A 23,957-nucleotide genomic window follows, 5' to 3' on the forward strand; every position below is an offset into this window, starting at 1 on the left:
TGTTGTATGCTAAGCTAGAAAAATGCCAGTTCCACGTCCAGGAAGTAGAGTTTTAGGGCTATTGCCTTTCACCAAAGGGGGTGCACATGGACCCAGCCAAGGTGCAAGCAGTGTTGGAATGGCAACAACCCAGAACCAAGAAGGACGTGCAGAGGTTTCTGGGATTTGCACACTACTATTGTAAGTTCGTACCAAGGTATTCTCAGATCACAACAGCACTCACAGAGAGTTTTTCACAGCTCTACCTCTCCTTTAAATCAGAACCAGTGAAGGCAGTGAAGGTCCTGTGTGAGTGCCTGGAGGCGGTTGGAGGATGGATGGCAGCTAACAGATTGAGGTTGAATCCTGACAAGACAGAAGTACTGTTTTTGTGGGACAGGAGGCGGGCAGGTATGGAGGATTCCCTGGTCCTGAATGGGGTAACTGTGCCCCTGAAGGACCAGGTGCACAGCCTGGGAGTTATTTTGGACTCACAGCTGTCCATGGAGGCGCAGGTTAACTCTGTGTCCAGGGCATCTGTCTACCAGCTCCATCTGGTATGCAGGCTAAAACCCTACCTGCCCGCGGACTGTCTCGCCAGAGTGGTGCATGCTCTAGTTATCTCCCGCTTGGACTACTGCAACGCGCTCTACGTGGGGCTACCTTTGAAGGTGACCCAGAAACTGCAATTAATCCAGAATGCGGCAGCTAGACTAGTGACTGGGAGTGGTCGCCGGGACACATAACACCGGTTCTGAGAGATCTGCATTGGCTCCCAGTACGTTTCCGAGCACGATTCAAAGTGTTGGTGCTGACCTTTAAAGCCTTAAAAGGCCTCGGTCCTGTATACCTGAAGGAGAGTCTCCACCCCCATCATTCAGTCCAGACACTGAGGTCCAGCACCAAGGGCCTTCTGGCGGTTCCCTCCCTGCAAGAAGTGAAGTTACAGGGAACCAGGCAGAGGGCCTTCTCGGTAGTGGTGCCCGCCCTGTGGAACGCCCTCCCATCAGATGTCAAAGAGATAAACTACCTGACATTCAGAAGACATATTAAGGCAGCCCTGTTCAGGGAGGTTTTTAATATGTAACGCTGTACTGTTTTTAACACTTGATTGGAAGCCGCCCAGAGTGGCTGGGGAAACTCAGCCAGATGGGCGGGGTATAAATAATAAATAATTGTTGTTGTTGTTGTTGTTGTTGTTGTTGTTGTTGTTTTAAGGGGTAAAGGGCCTTTCCAATGGACCAAGGAAGCTCAGGAGGCGTTTGAGAGTTTAAAAGCAATGTTTGCATCGGATAAGTTTCTGGTGCATTTAGATCCATGCAGACCAATGAGGGTAGAGACTGGTGCCTCAGATAGGGCGATTGGTGCTGTTTTAGTACAGGAAGACAGGCAAGGCGACTGGAGGCCATGTGCCTTCTACTCCAGAAAGTTAAACAAGTCTGAGCCAAACTACACAATCTGGGATAAGGAACTCCTTGCGATCGCTTCTGCCTTTAAGACTTGGAAGCACTACCTGGAGGGTGCTCAGCAGTGGTACGCACGGACCACAAAAACTTGGAGTACTGGAGAAAGGCTAGACAGTTGAATCAAAGGCAAATTAGGTGGGCAGTTTTTTGCTGGGTTTAATTTCAAGATTGAGTATGTTCCAGGGCAGCAAAATGTCCGAGCAGACATGCTGTCCAGAAAACCCAAATATATGGGAGAAAAGACACTTCCAGAAGTGAGAGGGGTTCTGAGGCCAGAGCAATGGGAATGTGCTGCAACCATAGTGAGTGACAGGCAGTTCTTGGAGCAAACTGCTATTGATGAATTTGCGCAAAAGAAGTTAGGGGAGTTGATGCAAGGTAGGAGGAAAGAGGAGGGTTTTGAAGAGAAAGGAGGGTTGTTGTATCACAAGGGAGCACTGTACATCCCAGAAGGAGAATTGAGAGCCAAGATTCTAAGGCAACCCCACGACAACCCCACTGCAGGTCATTTTGGTCGCAATAAGACCTTGTATCAAATCACAAGAGAGTTTTGATGGCCAGGTTTGAGGGAAGATGTGGAGGCATACGTTAGGGGATGTGAGATATGCCAGAGGGTCAAGGGGAGCACCTGTTGGATTGTTGCGCCCCTTGGCCATGCCCACTAAGCCCTGGGAGGTAGTGTCTATAGACTTCATAACTGACCTGCCAACCTCGCAGAAACAAACAGTCATTTTGGTGGTGGTAGATGTGTTCACTAAGATGGTACATTTCATATCCTGCGAAAAGGTGCCATCGGCTCAAGATACTGCCAAGGTGTTTATAGACCACGTTTTCAGATTGCACGGTTTGCCCTCGAGGCTAATATCTGACCATGGAGCTCAATTTACTTCACAGTTTTGGAGGAAGTTAATGCAACTGTTAGACGTGGAAGTAAGTCTCACTTTGGCCAGGCATCCACAAACAAACGGGGAGGCAGAAAGAACGAGTGCCACACTGCAGCAATATCTGAGGTGTTATACCAACTACCAACAAGATGATTGGGCAGGAAAACTGAGTTTGGCAGAATTTGCATATAACAATGCAGTACACGCATCCACGGGGCGGGCACCTTTTGTGGCAAATTATGGGCTGCACCCAAGAGCTTTTCCCGGACAGGAGGAACAGCTGTCAGTGCCAGCAACTGAGCAATTAATGGAGAAGCTGAAATGCTTTCATGAAATGTTGAAAGAGGATTTAGAGGCATCATAGGTGGCATATAAGAAGACGAGGAGGAGTTGTTTGTGGGATTAGTCCCTCCTGAGGACAGGGAGGGAGAAGATTGGGAGGGGCTTAGACAGGGGGGTGATGTCAGGGCAGAGCCAGGACGATCAGAGTGCCCTGACATAGCAGAGCATGAGCACTTAGAGACAGGAGCAGAAGAGGAATACGTGTATGTAGAAGGGGAAGGAGAAGAGCCTAGTGGAGCAGCGTCAACTCCAACAGGACCTGAGAACCAGGAAGAGGTGGGGGTGTGAACGGGCTGACTTACAGGCATCGCAAGGGTTAAACTCTGAATCGGATGGGGGCGGGAGATTTACAAGACGTGAGGACAAATGAAAGGGTCAGAGGCGGGGCTCAAGACAAATTGAGGGAAGTCAAAAAAGAGAAGTAAGATGTAATTAAGATGTATGGAATGTATAAATTTGCTTTTGTATTTGAAAACTAATAAAAATATAATATATATATATAAAAAGAGGCGGGGCTCAAGGTTCCAGCACTTTAGGTGCTGGAGGAGGAAGAAGAAGCCGTTAGCTGTATCTGAAGTGAGTGACTCGGATTGATGGATTAATCATTATGCCTTCTGTATATAGTTGTAAATAAAAACTATAAAACCATCAACATTCTGCCATGGTTTCTGGTGAAGTGAGCAACTTCCAGCCCTGACAATAATTCAGTTACACTGGAACTGAGAGATAATAGAAAGGTAAAAAGAAGATGGAGAATGAATGGGGGGGAAATTAAATGATGAAAAGATTATATGCAAAGCACAAGAACTACTTAGAGAATTTTTCCAAATTAATAAAGAGCAAGATACAGATAGTAGAATAATATGGGATGCGAGTAAAGCATTTATAAGAGGATTTTATATCCAACAAAATGTGATTCAAAAAAGAAACAGAGAGAGGAAATGGACCAAATTCGAAAAGAAATGGAAGAAAACGAGAAAATATTAGCCAAACAACCCAAAAATGAAAAAGCAAGGCAGGCAAGCAATTTAATTATCACACAATCAATTATCAGCCTTATTAAATCAGGAAGTAGGAAAAAAATCAGATGGTTAAAATAAAGGATTTTTGAATTGGAGGCTTCCGGAGCAGCTCGCTCAGCAACGGGTTGGAGTTTGTGCTCCTGCTAGCTCGAGACAGACTCAGCACTTAGGGAGTTTTTATGGGAGCAACGGGAGGCAACGGGAGGCGTAGGTTGCCCCAACTCAGGTGGATTTCCTGAGAGCAGAAGCTCAAGGTGGCACAATAAGGGGTTCCCCCAAAACATAGGTCAGTTGACTGAAGGAAAAATAGAAAACCAACAGATGTGGGGAGAACCTCGGTGCATCGAACGAAACTGGAGAGCCAGTGTGGTGTATTGATTAAGAGCAGTAGTCTCGTAATCTGGGGAACCGGGTTCGCATCTCCGCTCCTCTACATGCAGCTGCTGGGTGACCTTGGGCTAGTCACACTTCTTTGAAGTCTCTCAGCCCCACTCACCTCACAGAGTGTTTGTTGTGGGGGAGGAAGGGAAAGGAGAATGTTAGCCGCTTTGAGACTCCTTAAAGGGAGTGAAAGGCGGGATATCAAATCCAAACTCTTCTTCTTCTTCTTCTTCTACCACTCCCTGGTACTAGCGCCTCAAAACCTGGCGAGACAGCACTGAACTTTCCTTTGCGAAAAACATAAGTTAAAGGGACGCTCCCCCCGGAGAAACCCCCAAATTGAAATAAATAAATGAAATACGGAACAAGTGCTTTTAAAAACAGAAAGGAAAAGGGGGGGGAGTGACTAAATTGCTACAGTATCAAGTAAATAGAGGGTTATGGAAAGAGGGGGCTATCCCCCACAACAGAGGCAGAGACTGTTATCCTAGCTTGCAGTGGATTTTTAAGGAAAACATTCAACACACCAGACTGACTAATACTGATTAATAATCGAACAAAACTCAACAGTTAAAAAGGAAACAACGTCTTTTAAACAGCATCCTGAAAAGGACCTCAGCAGTAACAAAAAGCAAGAAGGCTCTTATTAAAAGCAAGAAAACTGCAGAAACTCTGTAAGAAAATGCCAACACCCTACAAATCCTCCTCAAACCAGAACGGTAAGCAAGGGTGAAAATGCAAAGAAGAAGGAGGGGCTAAAGAACTGAAAAGCCTTACCGGGGGGGGGACGGGGACTTGAAGTAAATGACGACAATTAAACTTGTGAGGAGGCGGTTTAGATAAGAAGAGTTACTATTTGGAAGGGCTGCGGGGGACGACTCGGAGGGAGGAGGCAGTGCAAAGACAGAGTGGGTGTCTCAGAGATCTGGGGAATTGTTTGGAGGGTCATCTGGAAAGCGGGGAAAGAGGGGAGTGAGTCAGCAGATTAGACAGCGGCCATTACGGAAGTGAGGCACTGACCCTTTAGGAAGAGACATCAAGAAGATAGACCAGCGGATCAAGGAAGAGGGGCAGACAAAAGGGAAGGTCGGTATTACACAGTGAGACTCGGCGGGCACCTTTTTGCGCCCCCCCAATCGGCAAAGGAGTCCAGTTCTGGCTCCGGAGCGGAGCGGGGAAGTGGCGCTGTGCTGTGAGTCGTCTGCTTCTTCCGTGGAGAGAAGCCGCAAAGCCGTTACCGGAGAGCGCTGCCTTCTTCCTGGAAATTTGGCACCAAGATCAACGACCCGTGAGTAGGTCAATTTGGCAATTAAAGGAATTGAATAAAAAGATTTGGCACCGAATGCGGAGAGGTACAAAAAGGAAGTCTGCCTCCCGTTTTTGTAAAGGAGTAAAGCAATGAATCTGTAAGCAGAAACCTTAAAGGACGTTCTTAAAGACTACAATCCGAACATCAAACAAGCATTAGCCCCCTTCTGATGCAGGGGGAGGAGGGGGGGAAGGATCTGAACAGTATTTCCCTGCAAAAAGAGAGAGTAAGAGCAGCCAAATCCACTGCTCAAACCCCTGAGACCGGCTTCTGTGAACTGTAAATAATGTCGTTCTGGGACGTGTGTTGTCGCTGAAAGTACTTTTTCTTTGCAACAGTTAACTCTGCAACAGTTAACTCTGCGTTTGAAGATACAATTAGGACACAATCTTACTGACTGGTTTCTCCTGATTTCAAGGTATCAGATAATAAATAAATTGAAGCAGGAACTGTTGTCCTTTGGAGACGGGGGGATGAAAGGGAAAGTAAATCATTTTAAAAACATTATTGACTGTCGTTGATACTGTGTCCCCCTAGAGGAACTTTGAAATTGCTGCAACTGCAGCTGGATTAAGGGAATTTTCCACTTCAAAACAAACTTTGTCTCTGAGTGTGTGACTGACCTTGATAGACTCTGACTCTGACTTTGAGTGCGTGACTGACCTGGGCTTTTATCTGGAGGGTTACGGCTGATGGGAAAGACAAGTTAGAGTCCCAACAAGCAACCAGATCCGGGAAAGTATTTCGCTGCAAAGGAGAGCCTCGATATCCAGCCCCTCTGGCCTGCCAATAACAACCCCATTGGCACAATCTAAACCTAAAGGCATGGCTGCTGCTGATGCCCTGGCCCAGGCTCTTAGTAAAATAAATGAGTCTTTGGACAAAAAAAGTAAACAGCTAGCCGAGGCATCAAATAAAATTGATCAAAACACCACAAGTATTAATCAAAATACTACAAGCATTAATAATTTGGGTCAGAAAGTAAACACTAACACTGAGACCATTCAGAGATTAGTTCAGGAATCAACTTCAATACGAAAGACAGCTGACGAGGCAAAAGAAATCGCAACATATACAGCCACCGTGGTAGAAGAGAAGATCCCACCGATACATAAACAATTACAAGACCACAAATCAACTCTTTCTATGATTGAGTTGAGGGAGAAACAAGCAAATTTAAGGGTCAGGGCAGTTCCTGAATTGGAAAAAGATAATTTGATTGAATTTCTTACAAAGGAATTTGCAGACTTTTGGAATCCAGATTTGGAGAAGGACAACTTCAAGATAGTGAGTGCTTTTAGACTCGGGAAAGGAGGGAGAAAGAATAGAGCAAGAGACTGTCTGATCACCCTCCGAACAAAAGAGGAGAGAGATAAAATCTTGAGTCTGCACTTCCAGAAGACTTTGGTAATACATCAGTCAAGAGTGGAGATATTTAAGGATATTCCGAAACATCTTTTGGACCTTAGGTCCAATTATAAGGACTTGACTGCACTGCTGAGAAGTAACGGAATTTTTTTCAGGTGGGAATTCCCTCAAGGCCTGTCTTTCAGTTATAAAGGCAAGAAGATAAGAATAAAATCAGAGGACGACAAAACCAAATTTTGGAGAGACCACGGAGAAGACCTGCAGAAGAAAGCCGAAGGAGAGTTAAGAACACTTGTAAGTGAAACCTTGGATATACCAGATCTTCCTCCTGGATTAAAAGAGCGTTTGAAGAAGGTGATACCACCAACAGAACAGGAACAGGCACTGGGTGCAGTTGGAGGAGAAGCATAGTACCTACATCATGGCTCTGCAACTATTAAGTTGGAATTGTAACGGTTTGAATTCCCCTCAGAAGAGGAGATCTGTGTTTCATTTATTAAAAACCTTGAGAGACTACTTTGAGATAAATATGAACACTGATGTGGAAAAAAGAGTAATCTGGGATGCTAGCAAGGCGGTTATGAGAGGGTTCTTGATACAACAGAATGCACTAAAAAAGAGAATCCAGAATGAGAAGAAGGAAAAAATTTTGGAGAAAATAAAGGAAGGTGAAAAAAAATTGAGAGCAAAACCCAAGTCGCAGGAGATCCTGAGAGAAACAAAGTTATACCAAGTGGAATTTATGAAAATGACGAACCAAGAGATTGAATGGAAAATTAAACAAATGAGACAAAATACATTTGAGTCAGCTAACAAATGTGGGAAACTGTTGGCTTGGCAAATGAAAAAAAGACAAAAACAAAATACAATTATAAATTTAGAAGTGGAAGGAAGGAATATACAGAACCCACTATATACACAAGGGCCACAGAGAGAAATTGACTTAGACCGATTTTTGAAGAAAAACGGATTACAAAAAATCTCTCAAGAAAATAAATTAATGTTGAGTGATAAAATAACTGAACAGTGAAGGCTTTCTGGGAAATGATATATAACGAGCTGAAAAAGGTATTTAAGTATACCTTTCTTAAGAAACCAGAGGCCTTCCTCCTCGGCATTGTCGGCCAGAGTGTGCAAAAGAAGGACCGAACCTTTTTTATGTATGCTACAACAGCAGCAAGGATACTTATTGCTAAAGGCTGGAAAACTCAAGACTTGCCCACACTGGAAGAATGGCAGATGCAACTGATGGGCTATATGGAACTGGATGAGATGACTGGCAGAATCCGAGACCAGGGAGAAGAATTGGAGGAGGAGAACTGGAAGAAGTTTAAAGACTATCTGCAAAAGCATTGTAAACTGTATGAATGTTAAGAAAAATGTAAGATCTGTAACATCAAGGCTCTAACAAATTAATAACCTTTATGTATAAAAGTCAATGTAATTGAAAAATAAGATAAATTGTGGATAAATGGTATCCTATAATTAACCTTTGACAAAAGAAATCTAAAAGATTAAATTTGAGATTTGAATATTGGGAAATTTTAATTAGATAAACTAAATTAAGTTAATAATTTGCTGGTAAAACTTATGAGTCTAGAGAGTAGGAACAAGAGGCGTGAGGAAGTCCAAGGATGTTTATGAAATGATGATATCTGAAATTGATATGTTTTTAATATATATTTATTGTCAAACAAAATTTAATAAATATTATTTTTTAAAAAAATAACTGAACAGGAGATAGAAGGTCCCATCCAGAATATGCAATTGAGTAAATCTCCAGGACCGGATGGACTGACTTCTAGATACTACAGATCTTTGAAGGAATGGTTAGTGCAACCCTTGAAAGAAGTCTGTAATGAAATAATGCAGGGGAAAATGGCACCAGAGTCGTGGAAGGAAGCATATATTACACTTGTACCAAAAACAGAGACTGAAAAGACTCAGCTCAAGAACTACCGGCCCATATCACTGCTTAATGTGGATTACAAAAATTTTGTGGACATTTTAGCTAAAAAACTAAAAAGAGTATTAGTGGAAGAGATACATAAAGACCAAGAGGGCTTTCTCCCAGGAAGACTCCTTTCTGATAATGTGAGAAATATTATTAATATCATAGAGAAATTGCAAGAGAATATAAATACAAAGGCAGTTTTGATATTTGTGGATGCGGAGAAAGCCTTTGATAATATTTCTTGGACTTTTATGAAAAAGAATTTACAGGGTATGGGGGTAGGCCAAGGTTTTGAAAATGGTATAAGTGCAATATATTCAGAACAAAAGGCAAAATTAATTGTGAACAATGTGGTGACGGAAGAATTTAAAATAGAAAAAGGGACACGACAAGGTTGTCCAATTTCCCCATTGCTTTTTATATCGGTTCTGGAGGTTTTGCTGAACATGATTAGAAGGGACCAGTTGGTTAAAGGTATACAGGTCGGAGCTAGACAGTACAAATTGAGAGCATTTGCAGATGACTTAGTATTGACGTTACAGGAGCCAGAATCTAGTACTAAAAGGGTTTTAGAACTGATTCAAGAATTTGGTCAGGTCGCTGGGTTTAAATTGAATAAGTCCAAAACCAAGGTTTTAGAGAAAAACTTAACACAAACTGAGAGAGAGAGGTTTCAGAACATGACAGATTTAACAGTGGTTAAGAAAGTTAAATACTTGGGGATCAATATGACAGCAAAAAATGGGAACTTATTTAAAGATAACTATGAAAAATGCTGGGGTGAAGTGAAAAGAGATTTAGAAATATGGTCAAATTTGAAGCTTTCTTTGTTGGGCCGTATTGCTGCTATAAAAATGAACGTATTGCCTAGAATGTTGTTTTTGTTTCAGGCATTGCAAATTGTGGACAAGATGGATTGTTTCAAGAAGTGGCAGAGAGATATTTCAGGATTTGTCTGGCAGGGCAAGAAGCCTAGAATAAAATTTAAAATATTAACGGACGCAAAGGAAAGAGGTGGGTTTGCCCTGCCAGACTTTAAACTTTATTATGAATCAGCAGCTTTCTGCTGGCTGAAAGATTGGCTACTTCTTGAAAACACAGACATTTTGGATCTGGAAGGTTTTAACAATGTATTTGGATGGCATGCATATCTGTGGTATGATAAGATCAAAGCGCATAAAGCATTTAAAAACCATATTGTTAGGAAAGCATTGTTTAATGTTTGGATAAGATACAAGGATTTACTGGAAAATAAAACCCCAAGGTGGCTGTCACCGATGGAAGCGAAAGCTCTAAAAAGGCTCAGTATGGAGGCCAAGTGGCCGAAATATTGGGAAATTTTGGAACAAGAAGGAGATAAATTGAAATTGCAGAGTTTTGAGAAATTAAAAGATAAAGTGCGAGACTGGCTTCACTATTACCAGATAATGGAGGCATATAATTTGGACAAGAAAATTGGCTTCCAGGTGGAAAAATCAAAATCAGAATTGTTAGAATCCAAAACTAAGAATTTGTCAAGGATGTATAACTTGCTGTTGAAATGGAACACTCAGGATGAAACGGTTAAATCTGCTATGATTATTATTTTATTATTTTTTTTAATAATATTTATTAAGAGTTTCCAATTATAACAATATAAACAAAACAAAACATCCAAATTTAAGATCTTATTTTCCGTAACATCTTTCCAGGACTTCCCCTCCCCTCCCCCTCTTATATTCCAATTCTTACAAATAAATTCAGCAATTTATTATCCCAAATTTTAACCTTATTATCATTAACCCAATTTAAAAATATTTTCCCATCTCCTGAGATCGACCTATTCCCTTCCGCGCGTTCCCCCCTTTAATATGCATAATAGATTAAAATATAATAAAATAAAATATGATTTTGCAGCCTTTGGATTCCAAATTTCCCTCCCCCTTTTCCTGGTTGCGTTCCCCATATTGATCAACATCTGATGTCTTCCTGGAGCTCCCACATTTATTTAAACCATAGTCCTTTACCAGTCTTCTTTAATTTTAAATGTCCAATCTTGGAAGGAGTCTATCTCAAAAAGGCCCATTTTTTCCATCCAGATTTTTATATACTTGGGAGTAAAACTCCAATTTTATTTCTTAAACCTTTCAAATCTGGATGTCCCAAATGTTCCCACTTCCAACTTTGTCCAATTCTTATTATTCTTGTTGTTCTTGTTAATCTCTCTCCTCTTTCTTTTCCTGTTTTCCTGCACAAATGTTCTAATTCCAAAAGCTTCTAAATTCCACTGCAGAGGCTCTGTTATTCAGGAACGAAACATGATGCCAAGTCCCTTCCATTTTTCAATAGATAAGTCTATTGTCTACTTTAGTGTGTAAACCTCTGTAGCCAAAATAATGTTCCATTTCTGCAGTTTCCCAGGAGATAAAAAGTTCTGTCAAATTCGATGCCAACAACTTGTAATATCCCTCGGCTCCTCTAGGTGGATTGTAGTAACTCAGTTCCCTTCCAGATCACGTCCACCAGTCAAAGTAACTTATTATTCCTTGTTTTAAATATTTTGTATCCAATTTGTAACAAATATAACCGGCAAAGTCCTCGTAACAAAGTTCTCATTTTTGTTCTTCTGCTTTGACAGCTCTTTGACAGCTGTCAAAACCTCTCCTTGTCTTCTCCCGGCGCTCTAACTAAAACGCTCCCAGGTTCCGGGGGGGGGGGGGGTTGCTTTTTGAATAAATTCCACTTTTCTCCTCCAGCTCAATCTTATAATTTTCCATCGCGAAATTTCATAACTTTTTCAAAATAAGGTTGCGCTCAATCTTAGATGTTAAGTCCTTTACTTTAGCTCCTCTACAACAGGCGGGGGGGCTGACTTCCTTTTTATGCCTCCCCCGCTCGTTCCGAATTCTTTAAAAAATTCTCGCCTTTTTTAATCCAAGTTCCGATTACTCACGGGTTATGCTTTTAAGTCCAAATTTCCAATGGAAGAAGTCAGCGCTCTCCGTCGAATGGCATGCGGCTTCGCTCGGCAGGGGAAGCGGAGGACTCAAAGCACCCCCCCCCCCGTCACCCGTTCTGTAGCCTTTAAAAAGGCTCCTTTGCGGGTCGGGGGGGCTCAAAAGGTGCCAGCCGAGTCACCATGTCCATGGGTTTTAGCGCCCATGGTTTTTAAGGGTCCCCGCGTCGCCGGCGCGGCAGGACCCAGCCCCTACCGGGCAGGCTCCCTCCGGAGCTCGGAGGGAGTCCGCCATTCGGCGATGGCGCCAACCCGGAAGTCCTAAATCTGCTATGATTAAATGGGCACAATATGTTGGACATAATATCATGTTTGCTGACTGGGAAGAGTTGTGGAACACCGGTATGAAATTTACGGCATGTAATGCCCTAAGAGAGAATATTATGAAAATGATTTATAGGTGGTACATGACCCCAGTCAAGCTTGCAAAAATTTATCATTTGCCCGATAATAAATGTTGGAAATGTAGAGAAAATGAAGGCACATTCTTTCACCTTTGGTGGACGTGCCCAAGGATTAAGGCTTTCTGGGAGATGATATATAATGAACTGAAAAGGGTATTTAAATATACCCCTTTGAAGAAACCAGAGGCCTTTCTTCTGGGCATAGTTGACCAATCGGTGTTAAAGAAGGATAGAACTTTCTTTATGTATGCTACAACAGCAGCAAGAATACTTATCGCAAAATATTGGAAGACACAAGATTTGTGTCAAGATTTCTTCCACTTTGGAAGAATGGCAGATGAAGGTGATGGACTACATGGAATTAGCGGAAATGACTGGCAGGATCCGAGATCAGGGAGAAGAGTCAGTGGAAGAAGACTGGAAGAAATTTAAAGACTATTTACAGAGACATTGCAAAATCAATGAATTTTAGAATAATGTTGGATTGGAACTAAGTGGTTTCTAGCTGTAATGGGTTAAAAGAATATGAAAAAATGGGTTTATACAAGTAAAAATTCAAGATTGTAATAACTTAAAAATAAGATTTGGGTAGCGTAAAGAGAGAAAGAAATTGTTGAACTAATAATTTGATTTGGAATACAAAAAAGGGAGGTATGAGGAGGTCCGAGAAACAAGTAAATGAAAAATAATGTGATGGAAAGATTGTTTTTTTAAAAAAATATTTTGTATTTTGTATTTTTTCTTTTTCTTCATTTTTTGTAATGTAAAAACCTTAATAAAATTTTTATTTTTAAAAAAATAGATAATAAGACAAAGGTCCATCAAGGATTTATGAACCATATAATAAAAAACTCTCTTATCAAAGTATGGAGGAAATATCTGTCAGGGAACTGGGGGCTGAGAAGGGGAAATACAGAGAGAAGCCTCCGATCGTAGGCAGCTGCACATCTTCAGAGGGGGAGGATGACGAAGGGTTGACAGGAAGCAATGAATCAGGGAGGGGGGAGCAACTTCCGGGGTTTAGCTCTTCATGTAAAAGAGGAAGGAAGAGGGGAGGGCTCCGGAAATGGTTATGCTGGAGAAAATGAAAGGAGGGGCCAGTCTCGGCAACTGACACCGAATAAGCCGGACATGCTTTCGAGAGCTCCGTAGTGTAAATAAGATAATGGACTCAATAAACCCTGTAAAGCTGGCTGAAGGCCTGGGCTGTGATCTTTTCTAGCACCCACCAATCATCCTTGACAATATCACAGGTTACTAGAAGCACTTGAAATGATATCAATAAAAAAGAAAAATATGGAGAAATTAGGGGTAATGTATAAGCAACTTTTAAAGGACAAGCAAGGACAATTGAAACTGAAACCATATGAAGAACTTAAACAGTTTTGTACCACCTGGCTACAATATCATCAATTATATGATAAATTTAACTCTGATAATAAAATTGGTTTCCAAAAAGAAGAATCAAAATTCCAGTTAGAACTTTTGAATAATCCAAAAAAAGAGACATTTTACAGGTGGTATTTAACCCCTGTAAAACTAGCCAAAATTTATAAACTAACATTGAGGCGTTACCAAAGTAAAGGAAGGATTGAACTCTGATTAATAAGAACACACACAGAGGCTTGAGCTAGCAAGACTCTGGGAAGGGTGCGTATAATAATCTGTCCTCCACCCCCTGGACCAGGTCGTTTTATTCACAAAAGAACTTTTTACAGAGTGTTCGTAAGAGCCAATCAGATTTCTTCTGAGCATTTCAACAAACCCCATGTGGGGACAAAGTTAAACTACAAACACTAATTAAGCATGCATACTTTGGGGGTAAACAAAACAGAACTACAAAGGAGTGTGTCTGGCAACCCCGGAGGTGATAACAAGCAATATACATGAACAAGCAATATACATGATAAGGATGGCCAGGAAGACAGCGATCATTATCACCTTCAGGTGAGATCTGTTTCCTGGCCCTAAGATTAACATCCTAAGATTAACATATCAGAAAACCTACATTAAAGAAACTGCCCACCATCTTTCATAGCCCAGGATGCATGCCTGGCGAAGCAACTGGCAGCTGGGCTGTGTATGTGACTTGTCAAGCAAGAGAAATGGAACAGGGATGCAGAGGTGTGGATTCATCAAAAATCATATCAAAATAGTTTAAACCCAGTCAACGCAATGCTTTCATTGCTGACACAGATGGCTTACTCTATATTTGTTATAATTCCTCATAGCAATCCCACCTGATTACTACATAACATCTAATCTGTTTTGGAGATATAAGGTATCAGAGGGATCTTGGTATCATGTCTGGTGGGGAAGTGATAAAATTAATTTTTTGGGGGAAAATATATATGAGGAATTGAAAAAAATATTTAGAATAACAATTGGTAAAAAGCCGGAAGCATTCCTTTTAGGAATTGTAACAAATGACATCCCCAAAGACATGAAGATAATTTTTCTATATGCAACAGCCGCCACAAGGTTATTGGTTGCCAAAAATTGGAAATCAGAAGAAGTACCTGTTGGGATACTGCCAGGGAGACAGAGGCATCAGGCAGGCCCCAATCATCGTCTCTGGACCATCTCCCGGTCTCCCGTGGAAACAGCATCAGTCAATTAGCGACACAAGCCTCAGACACATTCCAAGACTCATGCACACCCTTTTCAGCAGTCTCCACAACAGAAGATTCACCCAGAAGAGCATATTTACAGCTTTATTCAACGTAGGTCAGAACAAAGGAAAAACATGACTGCTTGCATCCATGTCGAGGAAAAAAAAAAACCAGAAACAAAAGCTATATACAAAACGGAAACTCCCAGTGAGCAAGAAGTACGCAGGCTAGTGACACACAACAGCCTGTTCCCTTTTTAAGGAGGAACGGAAATATCCTAACATCCTCCCCCTTTCCATGTAACCTGTAGTACCTGTGGTTCAACCCAACTGCAACCTCTGTACATAAACCTTAAGTTGTTCTCTGTCAACAACCTTAGACAACAGGTCAGCAGGAATTTCATTTCTTGGCATGTAGGACACCTGAATGAGTCCTTTCTGTTGGAGAGGGATTCCCAGCTGGTGGCAGAGGACAGAGTGACTCCAGGAGACATAGGTGTAAAAACCCAAACTAAAACGAAGACTTTATTACAAAACAATAAACTCGGGTGGGTGTTATTCCTGCAGGCAAGCTACAAAACTCAGCTTTTTTCCTTTATAGCAACGGTCAGCTGCAGCCAATTAATCCCAGAAACTTCTTAAAGGTATACACACATGTTTCTGTGCCGAATGTCCCCTAACACTTTCTGAATACACTCTTTTGCACAATGTAGCTTAATCTGCAAGTACTTGGTTCTTTGCTTGCAACTCTCTAAGTTCAGCAAAGCCAAACAGGGTCTATTGTCTTGATACACTTGTATAGGACATTTCACAGAAACTCTGATGTCCTGAAACAGTTGCATCAACCATTCACAATCCATGAGTGAAAATGACAGAGCATTGAGTTCTGCTTTGCAGAAACTTAGGCTTACTGTCGTCTGCTTCTTGCACAGCCAGTCAAACAGACAGTGGTTGTACATGTAGCATACTCCAGAAGTGCTTGTACCATCCATGGTGTCACTTCCAAAACTAGCATCTGCAAAGATTTCAAGACCTCCAGTCTTCTGACACGTGAACCTCAGCCTGTAGTGCAAAGTCCCCTTCAAATAGCAGGCTATGCGCTTCAGAGCTTTCCAATCCTGAACAGTATGATTGTTGGCATGTCTGCTAAGCAGGTTAGTGCTTACAGCTATGTCAGGTCTTGAACATCTAGCAACGAAATTCAACTTGCCTAGAATGCATCTGTACAGTGTGGTGTCAGAAAATGCTTCAGCAGTACTATCTATCTGGTAGCCTGTCACCATCGGTGTGTCTGCTGGGGTTGCATCAACCAAATTCAGCCTGGTTAATACATCAGCAATTTTCTGTGTTTGGTGTACCAGAAAATTACCTGCTTGGTCCCTCTCCACCTGCAGAGAAAGATACTTGGATACCTCACCAAGATCCTTCATGTCAAAGTGCTCCTTCAGCTGAGCTAGGGTGCTTTGGTACAAAGCCTGATTCTTCCAAAACAGAAGATCATCAACAAAACATAAACAATACAGTTTGTTTTGCCCCTCCTCCTTGACAAACACACATGGATCAGCTTTGCCTTGGTGAAAACCTAGAGAAAGCAATGTCTCAGTGCCTTTTGTGTTCCAACACCTGGCACTCTGCTTGAGACCATATAAGGACTTCCGTAGTTTACAGACCATTCCCTTCTGTATCTGCATTCCATCAGGTGGAAGCATATACAGCTCCTCCCCCAAAACCCCATACAAAAAAGCTGTGTTCACGTCGTGATGAGAAACGTGCAGTTTCTCCTCTGCAGCAATCTTGACCATTAGCCGAATGGTCTCATACTTGATGGTGGGTGAGTAGGTCTCGTGGTAATCCTGTCCTGGTACCTGTGAAAAACCTCTGTCAACCAATCTGGCTTTGTGCCTGACAACCTTGCCAGTCTGGTCTGTCTTGGCCTTGAAGACCCATTTGCTGCCAACCAGTCTCATTCCTGGGACTACTGGGACTAGCTCCCAGGTTTGGTTCCTATCCAAGGAATCAACTTCAGCCTTCATGGCATTAAGCCATGGCTCAGCATCTTTAGAGGTTAACTCCTGAACCTGTTTGAAGCTCGAAGGTTCCCACACCTTCTCCGAGCTACTAAGAACAGCAGTTGCTGACTTAGCAAACTCATCAGCAAATCTCTTTGGAGGTTTGCCTTTTGTGGCCCTTTCAGATCTGCGTACTAGACGCAAGTCTTCTGCACTCATCTCCTTCTTCTTAGGAGAAAAGTGACCAATGCTGAACAGTGGTTCTTCCAGTTCAGTGTCAGACGCATCAGATGGTCTGACTGAGGCCTTTGCGCTCTTGTAGTCTGCTGTGTCATCACTGTCGTTGACACCAGCAGCAGTGCTGCCCACTGAGCTGGAATCCGAACTCTGATCATCATCCTCAGCTTCCTCTTCTACCTCTTCATCATCTGCTTCTTTCACATCATCTTCATCCTCCTCCTCTGAGTGACTCTGGAAAATTCCCACATTCCCCCCCCCCACTTAGGATTGTACTCAACACTCTTTGTGAACCTAATGGACTTAGAGTCAGTCATGAATACCCTGTATGCACCTTTTTCGTACCCCATGAACAAACCATGTGCCCCACGCTTCCCAAGCTTGCTACTCTGTGGGGTGTGGACCCACATGTCAGAACCAAAGATTCTCATGTGCTTGACATAAGGTTTATTACCAAACATCTTCTCACAGGGAGTACAACCAATAGGTGATGACAGTCTCCTGTTATAGGAATAAACAAACATGTTCAAAGACTCCCCCCAAAACTTCTCAGAGAGATTGGCATCATGCAACAAGGTTTTTAGGCCTTGAAGCAAAGTCTGGCTTGCTCGGTCACAATGTCCATTCATCCATGGAGATCTAGGAGTTGAGAGGCTGTGCTGGATTCCCTTCTCAGTCAGGAAAGTTTCAAACTGCTGAGAAGTGAATTCACCCCCTCGATCAGTAAACAAACAGCCAATGTGTTTGTTGTGAGCATTCTCCAACAAAGCACAGAATGCCTTGAACCTAGGAAACGCTTCTGACTTCTGTTGGAGCATAAACACATGAATGTAGCTGGAAAAAGAATCAATTAAAACCACGAAGTACCTTGCTCCACCCAAAGAGGGTGCAAGTGGACCAACTAGGTCTGCGTGGACTAGCTGATAGGGTTGGAAGCCTGTCTGCTAGACACCTTGCCTTTTGGAGCAACCTTCACCTTGTTCTCTGCACAAGACACACATTTCATGTGAAACCTACAGGGCTTAATGTTCAAACCCTGAACCAACCCAGGCATCTTGGCCAGTGCCTGCCAAGACATGTGACCAAATTTTCGGTGCGCCTCGTGAATACATCCTGCATGAAGAACTTTGTTAGTTTGTGCAACACAACAAGATTTAACATTAGACACATCAACAGCATTGTCATCATAAGTTATACAGAACAAGCCATCTATAAACTTTGCATGCAAAATGTCCTCTTTGCCTTTCCTGATGACACAGATGCTCTTCTTGAAGGAAATCAGCTGTGGGACGCTGAGCAAATTGTCTGTAGAATCTGGAACAAAAAGTACTTCCCTGATGGTTGTGTGCAGACTTGCCAGTCTCAACTGTCCTGACTTCTGCAATTCTCAACGTCTTTCCATCAGCCTGTTGGATCTCTCCATCTTGAGGCGTGAAGAAGATAAACAGGTGCCGATCCTTAGTTAAATGCCGTGTGGCTCCAGAATCGACAACAAATCTGGCTTTGGCCTTTGGAGCAGCAGTGCCAGCAAACAAAACCTTGTTTTCCACCGGCCTGGGCTGCTGCTTGCCCCCCTGCTCCTGGCCATCTGCAGGCTTTTGTCTCTGTTTACATCTCGCCTTCCGGCCTCTGCGAAGACAACCTTGGTTCTCACAGGAAACAGAGCTCTCAGCTGCCGACTCCTTGGCTCCCCCTGGACACTGGAATGCTGTCTGGGATGACATCACAGTCAGCTCCCCCTGCAGCTTGCAACCGGTGCCCTCGGCATCCCTGCAATCACTCTCAATTTGGGAAACAGTCAGGACCTCCGACGCAGTCAAACTCTGTGCTGGGAAGGCTGCCAGATAGGCTACTTTCAAAGCATTCCACATCTGACTTACTGTCGTGTTGCCAGCCAGTGTTACAATTCCCTCCAGAACGATGGACAAGACGATCACGTCTATGTCCCTTGAATCCTCCGCCCTCCATCTATCTGTCAGAGGAACTGGAGGGGCTTCACACACAGTGTGCCACACTCCAAACTGTCTCAATAGGCACAGTACCTTGCCCAGGTCTCATAATTGTGGGCATTAAGCTTTGGTACGGAAACCACCTGAGGCTTGTAAAAACTCCATTTCAGCTCTTTACTTCAGCCGTGAGTCTTACTTCCTTCAAAGACTCCTTATCTTTGGCAGCTCATAAATTACGAGGCCTGCTGGCTCTTCTCACCAGCCTAATTAGCCTGCCGGACATCAAAGACTCTGCGGCGGCATCAGAAAAGTCTTGCTTTTCCCCACATACCTCACACAGTCTTCAGCAGTCTTACTCTCCTGTAAGTGCCGTGAATCTGGGCCCAAAACCTATTGTTGGGATACTGCCAGGGAGACAGAGGCATCAGGCAGGCCCCAGTCATCGTCTCCAGACCATCTCCCGGTCTCCCGTGGAAACAGCATCAGTCAATTAGCGACACGAGCCTCAGACATATTCCAAGACTCATGCACGCCCTTTTCAGCAGTCTCCACAACGGAAGATTCACCCAGAAGAGCATATTTACAGCTTTATTCAACATTGGTCAGAACAAAGGAAAAACATGACTGTTTGCATCCATGTCGAGGAAAAAAAAAACCAGAAACAAAAGCTATATACAAAACGGAAACTCCCAGTGAGCAGGAAGTACGCAGGCTAGTGACACACAACAGCCTGTTCCCTTTTTAAGGAGGAACGGAAATATCCTAAGAGTACCATCAGTGATAGATTGGCAACATATTGTTTTTGAAATGATTGAATTAGCAAAAATGACAGCAACAATTAGAATGCAATCTAACCAAAATCTCAAACAGGAATGGGAGTGTGTAGACGAATACATGATCAAAAGATGCTCCAACAAAAATTGATTGATATGCATAATTTAAACAGATATACAAGAATGTATGTTTAATTATAAAGATACAAAATACAATCACAATAATGTTATATAAAAAAAACCAAAAAACAAGGAAGTCACGCACGGGTGGAGGGAAGACATAGGGAAAGAAATAAGAAGCAAATAAGAAATGACCAAATGTTGGTACATAATGAAATGGAAAAATGTGAATTTACAAATATAATGTATATGTAATACTATGTGAATATTTCGTATATGTATCGAGATATCAATCAATCAATGATAATAACATAATACCTTAAGCCCAGGCTGCCTTTCACTAGAATTTCTCAACATCAGACCATTGCCTTGTGCTGTCCCACTTAGCGGAGAAATACACCAGGCCTCTGTAGGGAAAATTATTTGTCGTCTTTGTGGACTTGAAATCCACATTTGACTCTATTTCCAGCTTGAAATTGTGAGCCAAATTACATCTGGTACTGCAGGATAAAAGACCTTATTAAAGCTCTGTATAGCGACAGTAAATTGCAGGTTAGATGTGGGTTGCAGGGCTAACTTTCGGATTGTATTGAGATGGATAGGGGAGTGAGAAAGGGCAGTATTTTGGCCCCTACATTGTTAAGCCTTTTTCTAAATGATTTAGAGGAAAGTATAATTGACCCAGATGGTCACCTCCCAAAAACAGGAACCAGAAAGACCCCTCACTTACTGTATGAACACAATGCGGCCATCCCCTCTTGGTCCAGACCTGGTTTGAAATACCAACGGAGGAAGTTTTCAGATTACTTGTCTGCAAATGGTTTACCCATCAACTATGAGAAATCAAAAATCACGGTCTTTGAGAAAAGATATTCCCCTTGTAAATGGGTATGGGTGGCCATAATCTAGAGCAGACCAAATGCTTCTGGTATTTAGGGCTGTTGTTTCACCACACAAAGTCCTAGAATTGCCACTGGCCTGTCAGAAGGCGAAGATGAGCAAGCTTGCTATACTCCGTTCTTCTTGTTTTTTCCTCAAAGGGAGGTCATTATGTTCCACCAGCCATAAGGATATTTAATGCAAAATCTGTTCCCCAACTCCTAAATGCTTCAAATGTCTGGTGCAATGGTTTATGTCCTAAGCTAGACAGGTTCCAGGCAAAATTCATTCGGTTCCTACTTCAGGTTCTAAACTGTGTTCCTAATTCAATTCTATTTCTGGAAACAGGTAAATGCCTGCTTTCCACCAAAGTGTGGTGGGCTGCCCTGAAATACTGGTTAAAGATTTCAGTATTTGTACATTTAACCAGCTGTCAGTTCATGGTTAAACTATGGCTCAAAAAGCCTCCTCAATTGGACTTTTACCATCCTTTTTACATCATCTGGGTTATGATCTTGCCCTTAAATCATTGAGGCAGAGGTTATGGGATATTGCATCCACTCTCTATCATATGAAACCTGTGGATCATTTGCATCCGGAATTCAATATGGGCATGATTTTCAATTACCCTTGTATCTTACGAATCTGTCAGTATCCAATTATTGTCAACTGTTTACCAAAGCCAGATTAAATGTATTTCCATCTGAAGTTCTAAACGGCAGACTGACTGATATACCTTATCAGAATAGACTATTTATGCTTTTAGGCTGTTGATTGTATGAAGCATATCTTACTACACTGTGGGCTATATAAACAAGCCAGGGATCAATTAATTAAACCCCTTTTCTCAAAGATAAGTCAAATTATATTACCCTGGCCATGGCAAAAAATTTATCAGAGGTAATAAGAAATAGAAATCAGCATGCTCTGGATAAAACATAGTGACTGCCTTGAAATCTTTTCCTTGTATCTCTGCTGCATTTTGCTTTCAAAACTGTTTTTGTAGGTCTTTGGACCATAATCAAGAATGTGTGTGTTATCTGATCCCAAGTGAACACAGGTGAGCAACATGCAGTTCAAAACTCATTTCACACATTGCCCAAACTTCTTCAGATTGCCCCGTTCTCTCAATACCTCATAGCTCCTTCTTTCCTGTTCATGTCCTCTTGCTTTTCATGGCTTTAAAAAGTGTCATTTCCCCTCTTTCTATGCAGGTTAAAAATACTTAGAAGGGGCAGCATTTTTTTGAGATATAATGGTTGTATTGTTTATGGAATAGTAATCTTTCACACACAGCCAGTTGCTGGAAAAGAAATTTATAGATTTCAGGCATATGTGTGTGCATTTGTAGTTTGTTGAAAGGGTTTTGGTCAATAATGCAGTTTACCTACATAGCGAAGCATTTTAATGTATAATGTTTTAATATGTTTTTATATATGTTGTAAGCCACCCAGAGTACATCTCACTGGGTTTTGCCAATTATCCATTAACAATTATCTGTGCTGTCTGTGATGTGTAGATCAAGTTTACACATTTAATAAAGTTGTCTCCAAAGTTCATTTCCTGCAGTACTCTAAACTAAAATACCCAATTTATGTTGTCAAAAGGGTTTTCTGCATAAAAAAATCAAAATAAAAAAACAATAAAAGCAGCTTGCTTCTCATTGTGGTAATTCAAGCATTCAAAAACGTCTAATGCATTTCTTTTAACTGTCCTTTGGGTAGGACTCCACACTGATCGTCGTGAATGAAGTCCTGTAAAATCTTGTTTAATCTTTCTGACAAAATCAATGTAAATAACATATGATCATTGTTCAGTAAGGAAAATGGTCATTATTTATTTATTTATTTATTTATTTTGCTAAAGACATGTTTTGAGCTTCTTTAGGTGTAAGTGTAATGTTGGCCTCCTTCCAGCTATCTGGTGTCTTACCGCTCTGTATAATATTGTTTTTTGTTTTTTGTCCATTGCAAAGGTTGTAAATGTTCATCTTCAAAAGGCATAGTAAGAAGCCAATAGTCCATCTCGGCCTGGTACCTTTCCTTTCTTCATTTTTAAAATTGCATCACATAATTCTCAAGTAGTTTTGGGGCCATTCATTATTTGTCTTTGAGGATCTGAAATGTTTAGTAAATGCCATTTTTTAAAAAAAAGAAAAAAAAGATATTACTTGACATTTATACAACTTAGAATATTGGTGAAATACTTTTTTCATATTTTGTATTATCTGTTATTACAGCATTTCCTTCTTGCAACTTCAGTATCACTTTCTTTTCTTTCTCTTTCCACAGTTTATATGCTAACCATTTCCCAGGTTAGCAAATTCAAAAAGATAGTGTTTAGCATAATTCCATTTTGTTTCTATCTCCTACATTGTTAACACAGACAATTGCATGTCGAGGCCCCATGACCACTCCATTCCCTGAGGTACCAAGCAACTGCATATACCACCTTCCCTGTTGAATGGTCTCTTTAAATTTGAAGGTTCATTATTGCTCCACAAGATGTGTATGTCTTTAAGGGCCAGAACAAATAACATGACCTAGTTTTACACTTGTGAAAGAGTATAGAAGGTGCTGCTAAGTTGTGTTAATTAAGCTGTGTCAGCAATTGGGTATAGTATATAAATAATAATAATAAATAATAATAAATTTTATTTATATCCCGCCCTCCCCAGCCGAAGCCGGGCTCAGGACGGCTAACAACAATAAAACAGTACAAAAGTACAGCACAAACAACACTCTAAAATCATTCATTATAAAATTAATTAAATTCAAGCCACTGGCCACCATTGGGCCAGAGCTCCGCGAAGATTGCCGAAGGAGGGAGTCAGGCTGTGCCCTGGCCAAAGGCCTGGCGGAACAGCTCTGTTTTGCAGGCCCTGCGGAAAGATGTCAAGTCCCGCAGGGCCCTAGTCTCTTGTGACAGAGTGTTCCACCAGGTCAGAGCCACAGCCGAAAAAGCCCTGGCTCTAGTTGAGGTCAGCCTAACTTCTCTGTGGCCTGGGACCTTCAAGATGTTTTTATCTGAAGACCGTAAGTTTCTCTGTGTGGCATACCAAGAGAGGCGGTCCCGTAGGTATGAGGGTCCTAGGCCGTATAGGGCTTTAAAGGTTAAAACCAGCACCTTAAACCTGATCCTGTACTCCACCGGGAGCCAGTGCAGCTGGTATAGCACCGGGTGAATGTGATCTCGCAGAGAAGACCCCGTAAGGAGTCTCGCTGCAGCATTCTGCACCCGCTGGAGTTTCTGGGTCAGTCTCAAGGGCAGCCCCA

This window comes from Podarcis erhardii (genome assembly GCF_964252035.2).
Source record: "Podarcis erhardii genome assembly, chromosome: W".
NCBI classification, from domain to species: domain Eukaryota; kingdom Metazoa; phylum Chordata; class Lepidosauria; order Squamata; family Lacertidae; genus Podarcis; species Podarcis erhardii.